Source organism: Schistocerca gregaria, chromosome 4, assembly GCF_023897955.1.
Source record: "Schistocerca gregaria isolate iqSchGreg1 chromosome 4, iqSchGreg1.2, whole genome shotgun sequence".
Classification (NCBI taxonomy): Eukaryota; Metazoa; Arthropoda; class Insecta; order Orthoptera; family Acrididae; genus Schistocerca; species Schistocerca gregaria.
Genome location: NC_064923.1, coordinates 192,831,628 through 192,855,548, shown reverse-complemented (window position 1 = coordinate 192,855,548; position 23,921 = coordinate 192,831,628).

Genomic DNA, 23,921 nt, shown 5'->3' with positions numbered 1-23,921 from the left:
GTAACAGCTGAAGTCATCAGTCTCCTAGGAAGAACTACTTAAACCTAACTAACCTAAGGACATCACACACAGCCATGCCCGAGGCAGGATTCGAAGCTACGGCCATAGCGGTCGCGCGGTTCCAGACTGAAGCGCCTAGAACCGCTCGGCGTGAGTAATTTCTGCTGTCGACTAACCACATTTAGGCAATTAATTGTCATTACACTGACCGTTGACCCCGTATCAATTAGTATATTTACCGGTATTTCATTGATTTTTGCTACTACAGTAGCTGGTAGCTCTCTTATTTAGATCAGCCCTTGGTTCATTCGTTAAATATTCTCTTATATCTGATTCGTTGTTATGCCTAAGGATGGTTAAAGACTCGCGAAGCTTGGCTCCCTCCTCATTACGAGCCATCCGACGAAGGCCCGAAATGACTGGTTCTCGTTTGACCGTCCGTTATTCAGTTTCGTTGGTGGTTCATGCGCTTCTACCAAATGTCTTCATTTACCTTTTGGGGATATGCACTGTTTATCACCACAATTCTTCCTTCCGTTAATGGTAGAGGTCTGTTAGATTCAAAGGACGTGCCTGTAGTATTGGTATTTGTCCAACCTACGTTATTCATTTGACATGTCCCCCAACTGGACTTATTTGATGGTTCCATGGGAGCACAGTTGTTTCCTCGGCCATCGTCACAACATTGATGGTTTGGCGATTGCCTCCCCCCAAACTTCCTTTTCCTATTCGTTGATACCAAATTCACCCTTTGAAAACCACTTGGTCCTGCCATTTCATTATTATTTTCTACGAATGACCTTTTAGGATAATTTTAATTCGCCTTCCAATTCTGCTTATTTTTTGGCACGCGATGTATATGTCTACTACCGTTTTGAGGATTGTTGTTATTTCGGTTGAATTCTGGAGAATGGTTGTTATTCTTCCTATTCTGACTCCATTGTCAATTACCCTCATTATTCCTAGAATAATAATAATTGCTGTTGTTTTGCAATTCTCTCGCATCTTCCAATAACATATCAATTGAATCTATCAAGGATAGAAATTGATCTACATCACTATCAGGTACGGGAATAAGTTTCTCTCTTTTTGAACGGTAATCTTCCTTTTAATATTCTAATGACTACACTACTCGAAATGGATTCACTCCAATATCTTGTTTTGTTAAAATAACGCTCAAAATATTGTCTTAAGGTCTCTTTGTTTGGATTGTAAAACTCAGGCTGATAAGCCTCAGTACCTAAACTCTTTTCTCGACTTAATGACTAATATTTTGCTAAGAATAGTTTCTCAAACTCGGAGCATGTATTGCAGATTACGCTTATTTCAGCGGCCCAGAATGCAGCTTCTCCTATAATTTTAGATACTATGAATTGGATCTTGTCAAACTCGGTCCATCTACGCGGAAATATTCTCTTAAAAGTATTGATAAATACTTTTGGGTTAATGTTATTCTTTTCACTAGAGAAAATTGGGAATTGTCTACTCTTGAAAATACTGTGTTCAACCTTTAATGAAGAAATACAACTCCGTTGTACATAGGGATCATCCTCTATATCCGATTGTGTGTTTATTTCCCACGGTTCACTGGTATATGCGCTCCGTTATATTCGTGGACGTTTTCTCTCGCAGTTAGATTTCGACTGACAACATATATATTCATTTTCTGGTTTTTGATGTGACCATCGTATTGTTGCTCAGATGTTCAAGCAAAACTTTCTAATGGGTGTGTATCTGAACACGATCTTCAATAGTTTAATTTTTAATTTGCTTAAATTCATTAACGAAGGTATGTATTAACTCGTTTCCCTTCTGGGCCTGTTCTTCCGGTACTTTTCCTGCGATCCCAAGTGTGGATCGCACCTTATTGTCAATCTCTACGGTCTTAAGCGTTATCTCCTCAGATCTTCGAACATTTTGCTTTGATCTAATAGGTCATTATTTATCTTCTTAGGCGAGTTAGTCTCTATTTCACTTAAACGATCTGTAATATTACTATTAGTTTCTGCCAATGAATTAACCCTTTCTGATAATATTCCAAATTGCGCTGATAAATTACCGACTCTTTCCTGTATTTTATCTACACGGTCGATAATTTTTACTTCCTCCTTTTCCCGTTTACTTAGTCTAGATTCAACATCCTCAATTTTATTAGCTGCATTACCCTGCTGTTCGGCAAATTCATTTTCCAAGATTTGTAGTTGTTCCCTAAAATTGGCAACAATAGCAGCTTGCTGCTGCACTATCCTAGCATCTATGTTAGACTATCTAGTTTCTAAATTTTCTTGTTGTTCAGTTAACCTTTTATCTACGTCAGAAAACTTACTATTTAATATTGCTTGCTGTTCATTGATTTTAGCATTCACATCATCCATTTTAGCATTCATATCACCCAATATATTTAATTTTGCTGATATAAAACTGAGTACATCGACACTTTCGGAACTGCTCTGTGCGACACTCATAATATATTCGTAACTTCTTCTTCCTTAGTATCAGATTTATTATTATCTGCTAACTCCATTACTTTACTTCCCATTCCAACACCCGATACACTGGGTGTAATTACATTATCTGATTCTGTAAAGGTTTCTCCTCCTACAATGACTATTGTCCTACTACTTTCCACTTGTTCAGACAAATCACTTAATTGCTCCCCCGATTCTGGAATGATTTTATCAGTGTCACGACGTAATCTTATGTTTCTTTAACACATGATGGTAACTCTTGTTTGCTACGGTCTACTATTATTACAATATTTCAACCACTACTTTACTTCAACGTAACGCAAGCACAGTGAACGTTCAGTATTACCACTATGGTAAAATACCCAACACTACGATACTTGAATGATCACTTATTCTGTTGAGTGCTTACGGTTTCTCGTTTATATAAGATTGTTGTGGCGTTGTTCTCGTCTCTGGTGGCAGCTACTGTCGTTGTCTCTAACAGCTCTCCGATGCACTGCGTCGCCATGTCGATCTCTCGAAGTCATGAAAAGTTAACCATCATGTTGCAGCTGTAGAGGCGTCAGCTCCATAAGTTGTCTCTGCTCTCGTAATTAGTGTTAAGCGTCAGACAATGCGTCGTTGAATCCTGTTCTGTGGACAAACGCTCCATAATGGCGTCGTCGAACACTACGTCGCCTGCTCGATAATTTGTCGGTTAGCATAGTCAGGCTGTGCGTAGTCTGCTGGATGAGATGGCAGCTGGCGTCACCGAGCCCCGCATTGTAGACGCCAGAATGTGATGTCCCCTCTTCCCTTTTTTGTTGTCGCTGTTGATATTGGGGCGCTACTACTACAGATCGGTCGGTGGAATGGAGACGGGACACGCAGTGATGGTTGCCCCCTTCGGATAATGTGGAACAGCACCTGAAAATCTCTAAAGAAAATTGTTCCTCTCGTAATGTATGAAAGTTCGTTTGTGAGTCCACACAGTCTCAGCGATAGGAACTGCTGATTTTAATTGGCAGAAATAAGTCGGCTGATAAATCTCTCGAAGACCTGTTTACAGACTCACGTTCACTACGATAATATTCAGTCACTCCGAAGCTCATTGGTAATAAACACAGTTTCTCTGCCAGCTGAGATGGTATTCCTACATTTTCTTAAAAATAAAAGAAAAACTACAGAATCTCACATCCAGTGACGCATTTACTATTGAAGAAGTGAAAGTTTGCAATAGCAGATTAATGTACTTGTGTAAAACGTGGTGTAATCTAAGCAGTTATCATCAATGAGTTGCGCATTAAAAGATGTCATGCAACAGACTTCCTCTATGAAGACTCTCCTTTTTCTAGGCAAATATAATCAAGACATTTTCTAGTACACGTTGCTGTGGGCGTAACATTTTTTTTTTAAATTTATAACTTAAGAAACCCCTCTATGAACCATGGACCTTGCCGTTGGTGGGGAGGCTTACGTGCCTCAACGATACAGATAGCCGTACCGTAGGTGCAACCACAAAGGAGGTGTATCTGTTGAGAGGCCAGACAAACGTGTGCCTCCTGAAGAGGGGCAGCAGCTTTTTCAGTAGTTTCAGGGGCAACAGTCCGGATGATGGACTGATCTTGCCTTGTAACACTAACCAAAACGGTCTTGCTGTGCTGGTACTGCGAACGGCTGTAAGCAAGGGGGAACTACAGCCGTAATTCTTCCCGAGGGCATGCAGCTTTACTGTATGGGCTAATGATGATGGCGTCGTCTTGGGTAAAATATTCCGGAGGTAAAATAGTCCCCCATTCGGAACTCCAGTCAGGGACTACTCAGGAGGACGTTGTTATCAGGAGAAAGAAAACAGGTGTTCTACGGGTTGGAGCGTGGAAAGTCAGATCCCTTAATCGGACTGGTAGGTTAGAAAATTTAAAAAGGGAAATCGATAGGTAAACGTTAGAAATAGTGCAAATTAGTGAAGTTCGGTGGCAGGAGGAACAAGACTTCGGGTCAGGTGAACACAGGGTTATAAATACAAAATCAAATAGGAGTAATGCAGGAATAGGTTTAATAATGAATAAAAAAATACTAGTGCGGGCAAGCTACTACAAACAGCATAGTGAACGTATTATCGTGGCCAAGATAGATACTATGCCCACGCCTACCACAGTATTACAAGTTTATATGCCAACTAGCTCCGCAGAAGACGAAGAGATTGATGAAATGTATGCTGAGATAAAATAAATTATTCAGATAGTGAAGGGAGACGAGAATTTAATAATCATGGGTGACTGGAATTCGATAGTAGGAAAAGGAAGAGAAGGAAACGTAGTAGGTGAATACGCAATGTGGGTAAGGAATGAAAGAGTAAGCCGCCTGGTAGAATTCTGCTCAGAGCATATCTTAATCGTAGCTAACACTTGGTTCAAGAATCATAAAAGAAGGTTGTATAAATGGAAGAATCCTGGAGATACTAGAAAGTATCAGATAGATCATATAATGGTAAGACAGAGATTTAGGAACCAGGTTTTAAATTGTAAGACATTTCCAGGAGCAGATGTGGACTCTGACCAAAATCTATTGGTTATGAACTGTAAATTAAAACTGAAGAAACTGACAAAAGGTGGGAATTTAAGGAGATGGGACCTGGATAAACTGACAGAACCAGAGGTTGAAGAGAGTTTCAGAGAGAGCATTAGGGAACGATTGACAAGAATGGAGGAAAGAAATACAGTAGAAGAAGAATGGGTAGGTCTGAGGTATGAAGTAGTGAAGGCAGCAGAGGATGAAATAGGTATAAAGACGAGGGCTAATAGAAATCCTTGAGTAACAGAAGAGATACTGAATTTAATTGATGAAAGAAAAAATGCAATAATGCAGTAAATGAAGCAGGCAAAAAGGAATACAAACGTCACAAAAATTATATCGACAGGAAGAGCAAAATGGCTAAGCAAGGATGGCTAGAAGACAAATGTAAGGATGTAGAGGCGTATGTCACTAGGAGTAAGATAGATACTGCCTACAGGAAAATTAAAGAGACCTTTGGAGAAAAGAGAACCACTTGCATGAATATCAAGAGCTCAGATGGAAACCCAGTGCTAAGCAAAGAAGGGAAAGCAGGAAGGTGAAAGGAGTATATAGAGGGTCTATACAAGGGCGATGTTCTTGAGGTCAATATTATGGAAATGGAAGAGGATGTAGATGAAGATGAAATGGGAGATATGATACTGCCTGAAGAATTTGGCAGAGCACAGAAGGGCCTAAGTCGAAACAGGGCCCCGGGAGTAGCCAACATTTTATTAGAACTACTGATAGCCTTGGGAGAGCCAGCCCCGAACAAACTCTACCATCTGGTGAGAAAGATGTAGGAGACAGGCGAAATACCTTGATACTTCAAGAAGAATATAATAATTCCAATCCCAAATAAAGCAGGTGTTGACAGATGTGAAAATTACCGAACTATAAGTTTAATAAGCCACGGCTGCCAAATTCTAACGCGAATTCTTTACAGACGAATGGAAAAACTAGTAGAATCCGACCTCGGGGAAGATCAGTTCGGATTCCGTAGAAATGTTGGAACACGTGAGGTAATACTGATCCTACGACTTATCTTAAAAAATAGATTAAGGAAAGGCAAACCTACGTTTCTAGAATTTGTAGACTTAGAGAAAGCTTTTGACAATATTGACTGGAATATTCTCTTTCAAATTCTAAAGGTGGCAGGGGTAAAATACAGGGAGCGAAAGGCTATTTACAGTTTGTACAGAAACCAGATGGCAGTTATAAGAGTCGAGGGACATGAAAGAGAAGCAGTGGTTGGGAAGGGTGTGACACAGGGTTGTAGCCTCTCCCCGATGTTATTCAATCTGTATTTTGAGCCAGCAGAGAAGGAAACAAAAGAAAAATTCGGAGTACGTATTAAAATCCATGGAGAAGAAATAAAAACTTTGAGGTTCGCCGATGACATTGTAAATATCTCACAGAGAAAGGTAAGGACTTGGAAGAGCAGTTGAACGAAATGGACAGTGTCTTGAAAGGAGGATATAAGATGAACATCAACAAAAGCAAAACGAGGATACTGGAACGTATTGGAATTAAATTGGGTGATGTTGCGGGAATTAGATTAGGAGACGAGACACTTAAAATAGTAAATGAGTTTTGCTATTTGGGGAGCAAAATAACTGATGATGGTCGAAGTAAATAGAATATAAAATGTAGACTGGCAATGGCAAGGAAAGCGTTTCTGAAGAAGAGAAATTTGTTAACATCGATTATAGATTTAAGTGTCAGGAAGTCTTTTCTGAAAGTATTTGTAGGGTGTTTAGTCATGTATGGAAGTGAGACGTGGACGATAACTAGTTTGGACAAGAAGACAATAGAAGCTTTCGAAATGTATGCGGAAGATTAGATGGGTATATCACATAACTATTGCGGAGGTATTGAATAGAATTGGGGAGAAGAGACATTTGTGGCACAACTTGACTAGAAGAAGGGATCGGTTGGTAGGGTATATTCCGATGCATCAATGGATCAGCAATTTAGTATTGGAGGGCAGCACGGAGGGTAAAAATCGTAGAGGGAGACCAAGAGATAAATACACTAAACAGATTTAGAAGGATGTCGGTTGCAGTAGGTACTGGGAGATGAAGAATCTTGCACAGGATAGAGTAGCATGGAGAGCTGCATCACAACAGTTTTTGGACAACAACAACTTAAGAAAGGCAAACTTACATTAATAACACTTGAAGGTTTGAGAAAATATTTTGACAATATTGACTGGAATACACTCTAGACGTTATGTAGTTATCAGGGATGAAATACAGTGAGCGCTAAGCAACGTACATCTCGTATAGAAAACAACCACCGTTTTAAGAGTGAAATGCAGGCAATAACTGAGCGAGAGAGCCGTAAGACAAAGTTACAGCCTACCTAATATGCAGGAAGAAATAAAAAAAAGTTTACTTATGTCTGAGATGGCAAGGTCGTGGAATATCATTTGAACGAAACGTGTAGTTTCTTATACTTTTTTGCTGACGAATTTGTCGTTAAACCCAGCTGACATGATCTGTCTCATTAAACATCATGTGATCACTGATATACAGGGTGTTTCAAAAATGTCCGGTATATTTGAAACGGCAATAAAAACTAAACGAGCAGCGATAGAAATACACCGTTTGTTGCAATATGCTTGGGACAACAGTACATTTTCAGGCGGACAAACTTTCGAAATTGCAGTAGTTACAATTTTCAACGACAGATGGCGCTGCAAGTGATGTGAAAGATATAGAAGACAACGCAGTCTGTGGGTGCGCGATTCTGTACGTCGTCTTTCTGCTGTAAGCGTGTGCTGTTCACAACGTACATGTGTGCTGTGGACAACAGGGTTTATTCCTTAGAACAGAGGATCTTTCTGGTGTTGGAATTCCACCGCCTAGAACACAGTGTTGTTGCAACATGACGAAGTTTTCAACGGAGGTTTAATGTAACCAAAGGACCGAAAAACGATACAATAAAGGATGTGTTTGAAAAATTTCAACAGACTGGGAACGTGACGGATGAACGTGCTGGAAAGGTAGGGCGACCGCGTACGGCAACCACAGAGGGCAACGTGCAGCTAGTGCAGCAGGTGATCCAACAGCGGCCTCGGGTTTCCGTTCGCCGTGTTGCAGCTGCGGTCCAAATGACGCCAACGTCCACGTATCGTCTCATGCGCCAGAGTTTACACCTCTATCCTTACAAAATTCAGACGTAGCAGCCCCTCAGTGCCGCTACCATTGCTGCACGAGAGACATTCGCTAACGATATAGTGCACAGGATTGATGGCGGCGATATGCATGTGGGCAGCATTTGGTTTACTGACGAAGCTTATTTTTACCTGGACGGCTTCGTCAATAAACAGAACTGGCGCATATGGGGAACCGAAAAGCCCCATGTTGCAGTCCCATCGTCCCTGCTTCCTTAAAAAGTACTGGTCTGGGCCGCCATTTCTTCCAAAGGAATCATTTTTCAGATCCGAAACGGTTACTGCATCACGCTATCTGGACATTCTTCGTGAATTTTGTTGCGGTACGAACTGCCTTAGACGACACTGCGTACACCTTGTGGTTTATGCAAAGTGGTGCCCGGCCACATCGCACGGCCGACGTCTTTAATTTCCTTAATAAATATTTCGATGATCGTGTGATTGCTTTGGGCTATCCGAAACATACAGGAGGCGGCGTGGATTGGCCTCCCTATTCTCCAGACATGAACCCCTGTGGCTTCTTTCTGTGGGGACAATTGAAAGACCAGGTATACCGCCAGAATCCAGAAACAATTGAACAGCTGAAGCAGTACATCTCATCTGTATGTGAAGCCATTCCGCCAGACACGTTGTCAAAGGTTTCGGGTAATTTCATTCAGAGACTACGCCATATTATTGCTACGCATGGTGGATATGTGGAAAATATCGTACTATAGAGTTTCCCAGACCGCAGCGCTATCTGTTGTTGACAATTGTAACTACTGTAATTTCGAAAGTTTGTCTGCCTGAAAATGTACTGTTGCCCCAAGCATATTGCAACAAACGAGTATTTCTCTCGCTGCTCGTTTAGTTTGAATTGCCGTTTCAAATATACCGGTCATTTTTGAAACACCCTGTAGGTATGTTGTTCTGGTGTTTAGATTAGAAACTTACTTCCCTAGACCAGAAATGGAGAAATGAGAAACTGTCTTATTTATGAGGAGTTGTCATAAATTTAAGACCGTAGTCATTAATAAAGTTTCCTTGGAGCAGCACCTGGGAGAATGAACATGAGAACCAGAACTTCGTAAAATAGTCTTTATAATAGTGCGTGTCTTCCAAGAAATTTTAACCTATTCACTGATAGCCTTAGTGCTTCAGTGGCCTTTTCAGTAATAAAATACAAACAAATAGTAATCGCTGACGATCTTTACATAGATTTTCCCAAAACGTCTTACGATTATTGCTGTAAGTAACATTATCAGTTAACTTAATTCCTATTGTAAACCTGGAAACTAGTATCGCTAGTTAGCCGGAAACAGCTCTGACGATACTTCGGTAGGAAGGCCTAACAAATAAAACTATACTAACAAAACCAGCTGTCGACAGGCCGTCAGGTCATTACATGCAGTTTCTTATGTTAAAAGTTAATATTGTTCAAGATACAGAATCTAACAATTCTTTCACGGAAGTAGTGTGTAAGCCAAATATTTTTTATCTTAGGAAAGTCATCCAAGACTTGAATAGGAAATGTGTATAAAGTGCTCATGACATGATTGGCAAATACAACACATTTAATAATAATCTTAACTTTATTTGAAAACTGTTTCCAAAAGAGTAACCGATAGTATAAAAAAATGCCATGAATTACTAGAGAAATAAAAATATCTTGTATGGAAATAAGAAAATCTTTACCATAAGTCTGAAAGAGTTCTAGAGATGATGTTACAGCTCTGTACAAGGCATACTGTAAGACATAGCAGATATTAATACAGAATTGGAAACAAATACATCACGAGAAAAAGGTAGTTACACCAGCAAAAAATTTAAAAAAAATACTGAAGGAGACTGGAGAATTAGAGATGAGGACTGACACAGTGATACAGTGGTAGCAGACGTGTGCGTAGTTGGAAAACGTTTTAAGTAGTATTTGATAATTGATTTTGAAATGATGCGGTTGTAATGTATTAGTACACGGAAAACCGGAAAACTAATTTGGTAATGAGAATTTTTCACTTTTATTTCGTACAGAAAATAAAAGAAAAATCGTAACTGACAGCAGAAAATGTTATGTTATAACAGAAGAATTAAAGGCTTTAATAATGTAGTCGTCGCAGAATAAGAACTTCAGGATGATAAAAATTAACGCAGAAGATATTACAAACTTCAAAATTTGGAGGGAAAGGTGATATAAACAGAATTTTGTCTCGTTCTGTTCTGACTGTACCATAATAAATTTAGTGACAGACATCAATTTGTAGTAGCTTCATTTGATATCGCGGCTGACTTTGTTTTGTGAAGAAAATTCATTCTTAAAGCACTTTCTTTGTTGTAGTAACGGTTTCGTTTCACAGTTGTGTTGTTTTTAGATCTGAAATTCCATTAGCAAAGGTCAGACATGTTAAACGTCTACTTCTCATTAAGGCTGTTGACGGATGGCCACCCATCATTTTGGACAATGGAGTAAATATTCGCCCAGCACGTTGTAAATTTGGCAGTGAGAAGCGTCTGTAATTCTCTACAAACATTAAATGACAAAGTCCTTTTTTATTTCAAAATTATTGGTGTTAAAAATTTCGAAGTTCCTTCGTTCCGTTAAAATATACTGTTGTTTATACTCCAACACATTCGCTATGAGATTACTCTCTACAATACGTCGTAACTACTAGAAGGAATTGAGTCTTTGTTTACCTTGTCATAATTCTATGACGTTGTCGGGCCAATGGGAGACGAGGCTTCTTACCGCATCGACTCTACCTGCTTCTTTTGTGAGCCACCATTTCATGCGCGTGCAAGGCAAGGATTCAGGGTTGCACTGTTGAATAGAAAACAGCTCCCAGGAGGACTGAAGTCGGGAACCTTTTGTTAATCTTGTTTCCGTCGCTGGTGTAACTGATAGCAAAACGTGGCGAACGAGCCGAAGCTAGTCGCCCGGGAAGAAAGGGACGCTATTTGAATAAGAAAAGAGAGGAGACAAATCTTGTTTCGGCGAACAGTTCCCTTAAGGCCTAGCCGGCCGTGGCAGAGAGGTCGTGAGCAACTTTTATTGCACTCCCGATGGCTTTTTTGCAATACATTCGCCCTGCAATAAAAGCCCCTCCCTGGGAGCGAGGCACTTTTCTCTCGAAACAGTCAGAGCAACTTTGGGAAATCTCAGAACTTTAGAGCGAGGAAACCGAAGGACACATTGGTGCCCACTAGACCACCAAGTGACTGCTGAAAGGAATGTTCCCAGGCACCGGCGAACAGAGAGTTAAAATCTAGGTGACAAACACGATAATGCAGCACTTCCTGCAGAATCAGCAGGCTTTGATGCTATCGACAGAAATCCCTTACTCATTTCACAAGACACGTATGCAGGCTAATATATAGTAGTTTAATTCAGTTGGATACGTTTTTCTTGAAATGTGTTTGTGATATTTTGAATTTACGCCAAAAACATTAGTATGCAACCTACTGAACTAATATTGCATGCTGAATATTATCGTCTAGCTAGTAACATTTTTTCTAATTGAACTAAACATTTTGGAATGACGTTTCTTGTACGGCTTATAAGAAATTTTTAGGTAGTTTTCCGATTTATTTTCGCTCAGGCGTAATATATGTAACTGGGTAAGTTTTCATTGAAGTTAGTACTACATTATTATTCAGAAGCAGCGGATGTCATTATTTGCTCCTCGTAACATAATAGTTGATACAGCTAATTACCTATATTACTAAATGGCTAACCCGGTTCATAATTCATGCTTAATGGTGCACTATTTCAGTTGCAGGTCGCCTCTCTACTGGCTTCCGGTGACAACAAAAATTTGATTTTCATTTTGAAATGCTGTCATAATCTACTCGTTAGAAAATATGCTCTTATGTTCACGCTTTAACATAGCACGACAAGCATTATAGTTAGAATCCCTGTATATGTCCGAGGTAGCGTAACTCACGCCGTGCCATTTACGCAGACCATATTCTGAAGTATTTGAGAAAGAGAGCTCTTACCAACTTCCAACAAACTTTATACACAATATCAAGCCCTTACGACAGAGTTTCTCGTTGACCCTCAACCTTTCCCGCCACAAAATGACGAAAGGAAAGAAAGTTTATCACTTATTGGATTTTCGCTGTTCATGCAGTGAAACGTTAGCAATCTGGCATGAGGGTTTAATGGTTTACTTCTTTACTACTAACTCTGTTTTTCAGACAGTATCCGCATATAGCATTAAATGTACCTATGGGATCATACCGTTGTACGACACATGCTTCAAGAGATAAGACATTATTTGCTTAAAACGCAGCGCAAATTAACCGGACTACAAAAATACAATGTTTTGCGATAAGAGCATTCACGACTTCCAAAATGATTAAAAGATGGTTTCAAACTTATTCTTTTTGTCTGTTGGATGCTTAACGTAAAATACTTAACGTATTAACTCATTTGTAAAGTAATCATATGTCTGAAGCTCTTTCATACTCGGGAGTTCGATAGTTCAAAGAATCTAGCGTTTAGTGATTCTTGACTATGGTGGGTTATCTACAATAATTTTTAAGCGAAGCCTTTGAGTAAATAATAACTTCTTAAACGGCGTTCTATAAGATAACAGCTAATGAGAAGTGCTTATAATGAGAAGTGCTTATGTTACTTCGTCTTTTACGTACAATAGAAATTTTCTTCTCTAAACATTATTTAATCCGTAATTTACTCCTAGAAGTTATTATGGAATGAAAAGGACCGAAGTGCATCATCTTGGCGATTTATTTAGTTCTGCTCCTTGTGATGTTAGATAATACAAAAGCGGCTGAACTGAGCTGGATAAGAAGCACTAAGACGTGTGCATTAGAAGTAGACACATTCGGGAGTATGTGGAGATTTCCGATTTTAAGACGCAGGATGGATTCAGGAAGAAGTATTGCACGAGGTATTTTCGGAAAACTGTTATGTTCATTAACGATGCCTTGTGCTTGCTAACCGATAATCTTAATTAGTAATCATTTAAAATTTTGGTCCCTGGATTTTGGTCACATCATACAAATATGAAAAATACGTATAGTAAAGAGAGTAACAAGAGTTCCTTTTTGGAGTGTAAGCATATTTACGGGAAATTATTTTTTCAGAATTTTTTTTCCTTTCCTGCTCCGAAACAATACCGCATGACCCGGCTTGCACTGAATGCAGTTACAAAATCTACTACTAAAGGGTGTCCGTAAGTAAAATTCCAGTTTCAAAACACTGCAGAAAGAGAACCAGTGCTCGGAATATGAAAAGCATATTATTGACACAGAAAAAAATAACGAAAAGTTCACCAAACGGCTCCTTAAGCGCAAGAATACTCTCGCCAGCAGACGCGCATGGCACACGACTGTTCCTTAACTTGCGTCAGTGACACTATCTCCACGAAGGACCGCGCGGTGCTGGTGTAGCCGTTTTATGAGAAAGGTAGTCTAGCAGAAGTTCCGCCCACTCAAGGGTATGAAGAAAGAAGCATTTGTCCGCTGTCGTGTAAGGTTAAGAGAAAATGATTACAACATTCGAAAAGACAGTTTTTTGTAGCGGAATATGTTAGAGGGAGGAAAGCAGTTGATCCGGGGTCTGTCGACGATGAGACCAGAGTGAGGCGTGATAGTCAAGGGAAGGCAGGATTCGGTTACGTTTGTGGACGGGGCCGTAGTCAGTTACTTGTAGTAGCCTTTTACAGTTACACACAGTTTATTTTAAACCAATAATTCCAGACTCAGCAAAAGATAAAAATACTACACGTTATTATTAAGGGAGGAATAAACAACTGTTCAAATAATAGTGTTTTCAGTGAGCCACAATTTAACAAATCACGATTAAATACAGATACAACAGATAATGTTTTAAAACTAAGCCACTGTGATCTGGGCAGAAGGCCTTACACGCCGTGAATGGTAATAAACTAAGAATTGTTTAAAAATCGCTGCAACTTACAAATTACAGGTATTGAAATATTAAAGGCAAGTCACCACAAACACAGCAGAAGGCGCCAGACGCCAGGAATGTCAGTAAATAAGGTTTTAAGGCTTACTGCTAAAATACAAACACCAAATCAGAATTTTAAGGCAAATGACGACAATGACAGCTGAAGGCCTTACACGCCAGGAACGGTAATAATATAAGAAATTTAGAAACCTGCTGTAGAACAGCAAAAGCAATAGCAAAGGATAATTAAAAAGACAAGCAACTGATCAGCAAACGGGTGAAATAAGATGATGGTAAGCCTTGTAATACAAAGGGGCCACAGACGGAGCTCCAGGAATCGACCTCTGAGACGGTCAGCCAACAAACGCTTTCGCCAGCGATGAGGTAGGCAGCCAAGAGTTGCATTCACTTCACAAGATGGTAACTCAGACTAGTGGCAGTCCAAGGAATGACTAATGATGATCTTGCCGAAACTACCTGACATCCGATAAACCAAATGCAACAATGGAACAACACACGAACCCAAGTCACTGGAGAATCGAGAGATGTCATAGTGGTGGAAGTTTCTCTACTTGGACTGAAATGCAGTCATCTTAAGGCTTGCTGGATTCGGTTTACGACGACGTCGTGCACCCTCATGACCACAGACCTTCCATCCGGCAGTCCATGCGTGCTACCAGCGGTCAAGGAATGTTCCCGCACTGTGCAGACTTGGCTCCTACTGAGTCGCCAACCGAACTGGCCCACTCACACAGCCCGGATAAAAGGGCTACAGTTACTACAAATTGATAATCACCGCTGCTGCCACTAGCGGACAGGCAACGCTTGCGAAACCGAGTGGCGTCAGTCAACACGAGAAGAAGACAAACAACCACAACCATACCAAGAAAAAGATACCGTCTGGCCTCCAACAGAGGGCGGAAACCTGAAACAGCACCAGCGCAAGACACAGCACGGCTCACACAGCCTCGCGGGAGAGGGAGAGCAGTGGTGTGCAAACATACAGTGCATGGGGAATTGTCCGAACATTGGACATGCCTAACAGCATGGTGCATAACATCCTACGGAACTTCTTGCGCCGGGCGCGATGGCTGAGCGGTTCTAGGCCCTTCGATCCCGAGCCGCGCTGCTGCTACGGTCGCAGGTTCGAATCCTGCCTCGGGCATGGATGTGTGTGATGTCCTTAGGTTAGTTAGGTTTAAGTAGTTCTAAGTCTTGGGGTCTGATGACCTCAGATGTAAAATCCCATAGTGCTCAGGGCCATTTCAACCATTTGAATTCTTTTGAGCTTCTTGAATTTCTATCCGTAGAAAATCACCCATGTTCAGGAGTTGCTTCCTGTTGACGTACCAGCAAGGTAAACGGTCAGTTTGGAAATTCTAGCTCGCATACAAGTGGACGATGAATGCCTGTGGAACATTCTGTGGACAGACGAAGCCCATTTTCAAGCCAAACGACATGTCAATATGCAGAAATGCAGAATAAGGGCTACGAAAAATCCGTATACACATCAAACAGTACCAGTTCATAATGCAGAGGTTACTGCGTAGTGCGGGTTGGCGGCATCGTTGATCACAGGACAGTATTTTTTCGAGGTGATCAGTTTTGTGTGTTCCTGTTAGTTGTACCGTCGCATGTTAACACTGAGAGATTCTTTTGCGTCCTATCATCGTTCCAATTCTTCAACAGTGTGAATACGTGGGTAGGATCATTTTTATGCAAGATTGCGCTCCACTAATTGCACAGCAAGTGAAGGGGTAGATAGGATCATTTTTATGCAAGATTGCGGTCCTCCACTAATTGGACAGCACGTGAAGCGGCTGCTGTTTTTGGCCCTAGGACACTTAAAAACGGATGTCTTTCCGTTTTTTATGTAGTTTTTCTCAAGACAACTAAAAACCGTTTTTCCCATCCGATGGCGAACGACCTAGCGCTACTGGGCAGGATTACCTAACTAACAGTGCAACAACTGTCTACTGCTGTACTTGTGCAGTCGTGTTCATTGAACAATACGAATGTGCAGTTCAAACCATAGACATCTTATTGCTGTTTAACTGTCATTTGCAGCCGACCCTATTTACGTCCTTTTCATGACGTTTCCCCGCGCGGCAATAACATAACGTTCAAATCTGACATCAATCTGAGCAGTGTTTATCTTTCTGGGGCGTTTTAAAACTGGGAATCCAAATTTATTCGTTCTCTTCGCTTTCAGGAGATCGAGGCAGCCCTTTCCTGACCTTAATGTTCTGTGTTATTTGAAATAATATTTCTGCCCTCTTCCACCAGTGCATTTGTTTTGCTCATGTTGCTTGGGAGACCACAATATGTCTCCTGCTTACATCTCTTGCACGTTACATAGATGGCTGACGAAGTTAGTCATTGAATGTTCTGTGACTTCCCAACAGTAAAAAAGTATGTATAACATTCACATTTGGTATAACCTACCAACTGATAAGTTCCGTAACCAACCAATAATAAAATGTGACTAATCTCTCAATACAATTGTGGCTCACGTATAATTTTTCAATAATTGACTGTGAAATTAAACTGCTAAATTTTGGAAGTCAGCAGTGCTGCATCATGGCACTGGAAATTCATTCAGAATAAATTGAAAATTGTTACCTCAATAAGGCCGCCGGATAACGCATTTATATCTGAAAGAATTTTTTCTGGCGCAGCCCAGTGCAGTGCTGGCTGATAGATTTGTCATGTATAAATGGAAACAACTGTTTTCCTTTCCAATAATCGGGATGTCCATGGATTGGAGAAATTAGTAAATTCTTTAAATTGAGATGAATGATAATCAAAAGTTAATTTTTATAAGAAAGACTATTAATAAGAGATTTTTTTAAAAACATTTGCATGGAACTTGATATAACAATAGTACATACGCGCGAAGCTGCTTTTACATTCTTCTACATCGCTCAGGCACCGCCATCGCTCCCCACGACCGGCCCAGCCAACTCCATACACACGAGTGCTGTCTACTACTACTACAACTGCTACACACTTCCTACTGCATACAACACTGCTCTCTGGTCTGAGATTCTCTATAGCTTACATATCGCAGGCAGCGCGTGAGCAATCCATCAAAATTACATCTGCTCGAGCGCTCTAGCAAAAATTCCTTCATCATGGACCTCTTACATGGTGGGGGGGGGGGGGGGGGAATTTGGCAGCGATGGTGAGTCAATTGGACTTGCCATGAGCAACAAATTTTTCTATAATGTAATTAGTTTACTACGTCTGCAGACACAGAGTATATAGACATATATAACATTATTGATAAATAATATAAGTACATAACATATTAAGAAATAAAATAGAGTGCACATGCACTGAGTACAGAGCATATTAAGAAATGACAAAGTGTATACGCAATGAGTACAAAATACACTCCTGGAAATTGAAATAAGAACACCGTGAATTCATTGTCCCAGGAAGGGGAAACTTTATTGACACATTACTGGTGTCAGATACATCACATGATCACACTGACAGAACCACAGGCACATACACACAGGCAACAGAGCATGCACAATGTCGGCACTAGTACAGTGTATATCCACCTTTCGCAGCAATGCAGGCTGCTATTCTCCCATGGAGACGATCGTAGAGATGCTGGATGTAGTCCTGTGGAACGGCTTGCCATGCCATTTCTACCTCGCGCCTCAGTTGGACCAGCGTTCGTGCTGGACGTGCAGACCGCGTGAGACGACGCTTCATCCAGTCCCAAACATGCTCAATGGGGGACAGATCCGGAGATCTTGCTGGCCAGGGTAGTTGACTTACACCTTCTTGAGCACGTTGTGTGGCACGGGATACATGAGGACGTGCATTGTCCTGTTGGAACAGCAAGTTCCCTTGCCAGTCTAGGAATGGTAGAACGATGGGTTCGATGACGGTTTGGATGTACTGTGCACTATTCAGTGTCCCCTCAACGATCACCAGAGGTGTACGGCCAGTGTAGGAGATCGCTCCCCACACCATGATGCCAGGTGTTGGCCCTGTGTGCCTCGGTCGTATGCAGTCCTGATTGTGGCGCTCACCTGCATGGCGCCAAACACGCATACGACCGTCATTGGCACCAAGGCAGAAGCGACTATCATCGCTGAAGACGACACGTCTCCATTCGTCCCTCCATTTACGCCTGTCGCGACACCACTGGAGGCGGGCTGCACGATGTTGGGGCGTGAGAGGAAGACGGCCTAACGGTGTGCGGGACCGTAGCCCAGCTTCATGGAGACGGTTGCGAATGGTCCTCGCCGATACCCCAGGAGCAACAGTGTCCCTAATTGGCTGGGAAGTGGTGGTGCGGTCCCCTACGGCACTGCGTAGGATCCTACGGTCTTGGCGTGCATCCGTGCGTCGCTGAGGTCCGGTCCCAGGTCGACGGGCACGTGTACCTTCCGCCGACCACTGGCGACAACATCGATGTACTGTGGAGACCTCACGCCCCACGTGTTGAGCAATTAGGTGGTATGTCCACCCGGCCTCCCGCATGCCCACTATACGCCCTCGCTCAAAGTCCGTCAACTGCACATACGGTTCACGTCCACGCTGTCGCGGCATGCTACCAGTGTTAAAGACTGCGATGGAGCTTCGTGTGCCACGGCAAACTGGCTGACACTGACGGCGGCGGTGCACAAATGCTGCGCAGCTAGCGCCATTTGACGGCCAACACCGCAGTTCCTGGTGTGTCCGCTGTGCCGTGCGTGTGATCATTGCTTGTACAGCCCTCTCGCAGTGTCCGGAGCAAGTATGGTGGGTCTGACACACCGGTGTCAATGTGTTCTTTTTTCCATTTCCAGGAGTGTATATTAACAAATGAAATGAAGTGCACACACAGTGTATAAATCTCTAATATTTTACAAGAACTAGGAAAGGAATGGGAAGGATATCATCATGGTTGTAGCACAGTGCGTTGCACATAGCTGCACTAAAAGTCCATATCTTTCTACAGAAGCAGAACACCAAGTGAAACAATGTGAAGTTCTCTTCCCTGAGGTATACATCAGTGTAGCTAAGACCCTGAAATGTTGTATCAATATTGTATGTTATCATTTTGGTAGTACATTAGGTACACTAAACAGAAGGACCATAATAATATCTCCATCGTTCAAGGTGGTAGACAGCTTAATATGTCAATAACACGTTCTTGTAGAATCCATACTCTTACATCAACGTAGAATTAGTACAAAAACCAAATATAGTGCTCCATGATCATGAGCATGGACAGGCCATACGGATATTGCAGTAATTGCTGGTAATTAGGTCAGAAGGTGAAGGACATTAAGTCTTATGCTAATCATCATTCAGAATTACCCTAGTGTATCAACCGATCTGAATAATTATTGGCACTCATTGCCTAGTTACTAAACATTTATGTAGTATCTATCGAGTATTACAGAACATTAGTCATAAGTCATCTCATTACAGTAATTATTTGCATCACATTTATGTATGTCATGTCATTACAGTAATCATTGACATTCATTGGACAGTTACTAAACATTTATGTAGTATGTATGGAGTATAACAGAACATTATTCATAAATCATCTCATTACAGTAATTATTGGCATAGCATTGATGCATAAGTCATCTCATTACAGTAATCATTGGCATTCATTGGACAGTTACTAAACATTTATGTAGTATGTATGGATTATTACAGAACATTATTCATAAATCATCTCATTACAAGAATTATTGGCATAGCATTGATGCATAAGTCATCTCATTACAGTAATCATTGGCATTCATTGGACAGTTACTAAACATTTATGTAGTATGTATGGATTATTACAGAACATTATTCATAAATCATCTCATTACAAGAATTATTGGCATAGCATTGATGCATAAGTCATCTCATTACAGTAATCATTGGCATTCATTGGACAGTTACTAAACATTTATGTAGTATGTATGGATTATTACAGAACATTATTCATAAATCATCTCATTACAAGAATTATTGGCATAGCATTGATGCATAAGTCATCTCATTACAGTAATCATTGGCATAGCATTTATGCATAAGTCATCTCATTACAGTAATCACTGACATAGCATTTATGCAGTATTACAAAACATCATTCAGTATTATTCAGATGTCATCATTCGAAACACGAGTTATTGCACGTAACATCAAGCTGTTAGTGTTTATATATGATATCATGCAAGAGACATAAGACATATTTAAAATGTAAGACATTTTAACTATTACTCAAGGTCTGTATCCCAATAATACATAGACATAATGAAATCAATACTTCAGAAAAATTTTCATTATATTTAGGACTAGAAATATATCTTAAACTGGTAGCGTTATTTAGTGATATACTGGTAATAATTAATTTGGGATCGATCATTAATAGCCTGAGCATGAAAATATTTGCTTTTGACTTATTTCTGGAAATAAGGATTAATAACATCATTTATCATGAATCAGCTGTAACAAGGTTATGAAACAAGTAGAGCATATATGATCACATTCATAAATGATAGACACAACTGGGTAAAAATGCAAGTATTAGAACAGGTTTCATAACTAAATGCTTATAGCATATTAATATCATGCAAAACTTCTCCTGGAAAAAATATAAAGTGGATTATTGACCTGAAAGAAAAAATTTGTATTATGCTGAAAAGTAGTTAACTTCGAATTAACAGATAATGAAACGTGTACTTAATATGTATGTACTCCAGCTGTCTTTCCCAAAACATTCAGTCATTATACTATGCGACATAAGACATAGTGTCGAAAGGAACTGCAACAAATACTTAAATAACTACATAGCATTTCTTAACTAACAGAAAATATATAAACTTCATCATTATTATCATCTGCAAAGAAAAACTTCATATAACTATTCATCATCATTTATTATCATCTCCAAAAAATAGACACTTCATTATTCATATTCCATTCTCCTCATACTACTATTCATTATCATTCACTACTTCCTATATTATAGAGTTTCTGACTTCTAGCATATTTCATCATTAAAATTAACGTGTGTAGTTTTGTCTGACAGTCTGCATCCATCGCCTCGTATTCTGAAAGAAAAATAATTAGTTAAGACTGCTTTTATACAGTGTGTATAGTATATTTCTTGTTAGTGCTTGTTAATTCTGATCCATTTACTCTTCATGACAAGGTTTTGCATTTTCTTTCATTCTGATGGTAAAATTCCCATTTCACAGTAAACCACTACCGTTGTTTCATTTAGTTCTTTTACACGGTATTTCTTTCTGAAAATGATGAATAAGGATTAATATCTTGCATTAAAATCATATACCCATTAAATAAAAACTTGTTCCCAGTGATATGACTAAGCATACTGCATAGCATGACAGAAAACGCACTAGGTCAAAAACATAGATAGTTTTCAAGCGTAAAAATGTACACACAGTATCATAATGTATTAGCAAAAAAAGTAGACTAGTCAAGACACTGAGATATCATAAGGCAAAATGTCAGAGTCAACTGGTGTTTGTTATATCTTAAAGGTTTCATAGTGCATACAGACAAAAATTTTTCTTATGATAGGAAAACAATCATACATACACAATAAAAATGGAAAATGTGCACTGTCTGATATATAACGACAAGAAAAGCGACCTGCTAACCTTACCTTGCCGGGCACTTATCAAGAAAAAATAGAATCATCATCAGTAAGTGGTCATACAAATATCTGGAAATGGCATAAAGTATGTTCATTCAATAAAGGGTGTAATATTGGAAATATGGTGATTGCCCTTGGTTTTTCTGGTTCATAACGTTTCGACGTGTACTGCATTGGGGTGAGGAATGCTGCCAATTCTATATGGACCTGCGTATAGAAGCTCAAATTTACTGCATTTACTCTTTCCTCTGTTGGAGAAATAACGTGTGCGTACTGATATCTTCTGTCCTATGTGAAAGTCACTGCGTGTACAAACCTGTTTTTGCTGTCTTCTCCGACGCTCTGCGGCACGTTTAATGTTGTTGAGCGCAATGTCAATTATTTCATGGTGGCGTAGTCAACGAGATGTAGGAAAAGATACTAATTCTTTAATTTTGTTGGGTGGTTCAACATTTTACAACATAACAGTCGGAGATAGCATAGTAGATTCGTTTGGTATGGAGTTAATTACATCTTTGTATGAGAGTATGTGTGTGTCCCAATCAAAATGTTTTTTATGGCAGTGTATTATACATAGTTTACCAATTTCTTTCATCAGTCGTTTAGAAGGGTTCGAAGAAGCTTGATTCGTGGATATATAGATCGGAGAAATGTTTCTAGCTCGTAACATACGTTTCCATATCGCAGATCGAAATTATGGTCCATTGTCGGAAATTACTTTCAATACATGCCCTACATGAAATAAAATATCTTTTACAAATGCATTCGAAATGCGGTAGCTTGCGTAACGGAGTGAAGGTAACAAATTTCTAAAGGCTTTCTAACAGCGACAAAGACGTAACAAAAACCTTCATTAGATCAGGGAATCGGACCAAAAATGTCTACAGCGGCCATGTGTCTCAATTTAACGGGTACAATGGGATGTAACGGAGGAATATGTGACGTCGTGTCTGGTTTAACTTTCTGGCAGTTTTTACATGACGCTAAAACTTGTCGAATACGTTCCTCCATGTTAGCAAAATAACAGTTCTGTCTCAGTATAAGAAAACACTTTCTGGCTCCATAATGTACGTAATTTAAATGAGTATACCAAATTAATTTGTTAATAAGTTCGTCAGCAATACATAATAACCAGTTATTGCCGTGAGGGTGAGAGCGGCGAAACAAAACGTTCTTGCGTACAGTATAATGGTTTCTAATGGTAACGTTATTTCTATCTTTCCAAAGGTGTTTAATTTCCTTCCATACGTTGTCTTTGCTCTGATCTTGTGCCATGTCTCGTAATGACGACGAAATGAAATTTTCAAATGCAACTTGTTGAATATACATAAGACTCAAATTTGCTTGGCAGATGTTGGTTGCGACGTCTTGCTCTTTGTTACTGAGAGAACGGGATAGTTCGTCTGCTACAATATTTTGTGTAGGGATATTCGCAATAGGATAATGTTTAGCTTTAAATGTGTCATGCTGTTTAACTTGAAATTCATACATGAAACCGGTCATAATACCAGGGATCTTGTCGAAAACTGGAGTTTGCTGTAAAAGAATTTTGCATAGCTGAGTAGTTCGTCATCTGTATTTTCGTTGCTATGTTTCACTTTATCAGAAATCATTTGCATAACGTCATAGTCGGCTTCGTTTGGTGTATTGTAGTTGTGTACATACGTATATGTGAACAATGTGGAATGACAGTCTGTGTTACGTGATGTAGAAATGACCTGTGTTCGATTAATTACCTGTCCATCTGCAGCTAAAGCGTGCTGAAATTCTAATGCCAGTTGTACTTTTTCATCCTTTAACATTAAATAGGAATTTTGAAAGTCAATAATTGCGTCATGCTGTACCAAAAAATTCCTACGTAAAATAACGTCTGTGGTCAATAAGAGAACATCCATAAATTTGAGTGGAACGTATGACCAGCAAAACAAAATGATACGTGTGTCTGTAATTCTACATCTACTCCTTTACCAGATACTGCTCCTTTTACTTTAGTTTTGCCTAATGGTAACGTAGGATAGGTGTTCTTTTTGTTACATTCATTGAAAGTTTCTTCCTTTATAAGTGACATAGGTGATCCAGAATCGATTACTGCTGAAAATGTGGATGATCCAATCTTTATTTCAATAACAGGGTGGGAAATGGTTTTTTTGTATAACTGGTTTTTCATGTAAAAGCGTGTCTCGGATGTCGTCAAAAGTA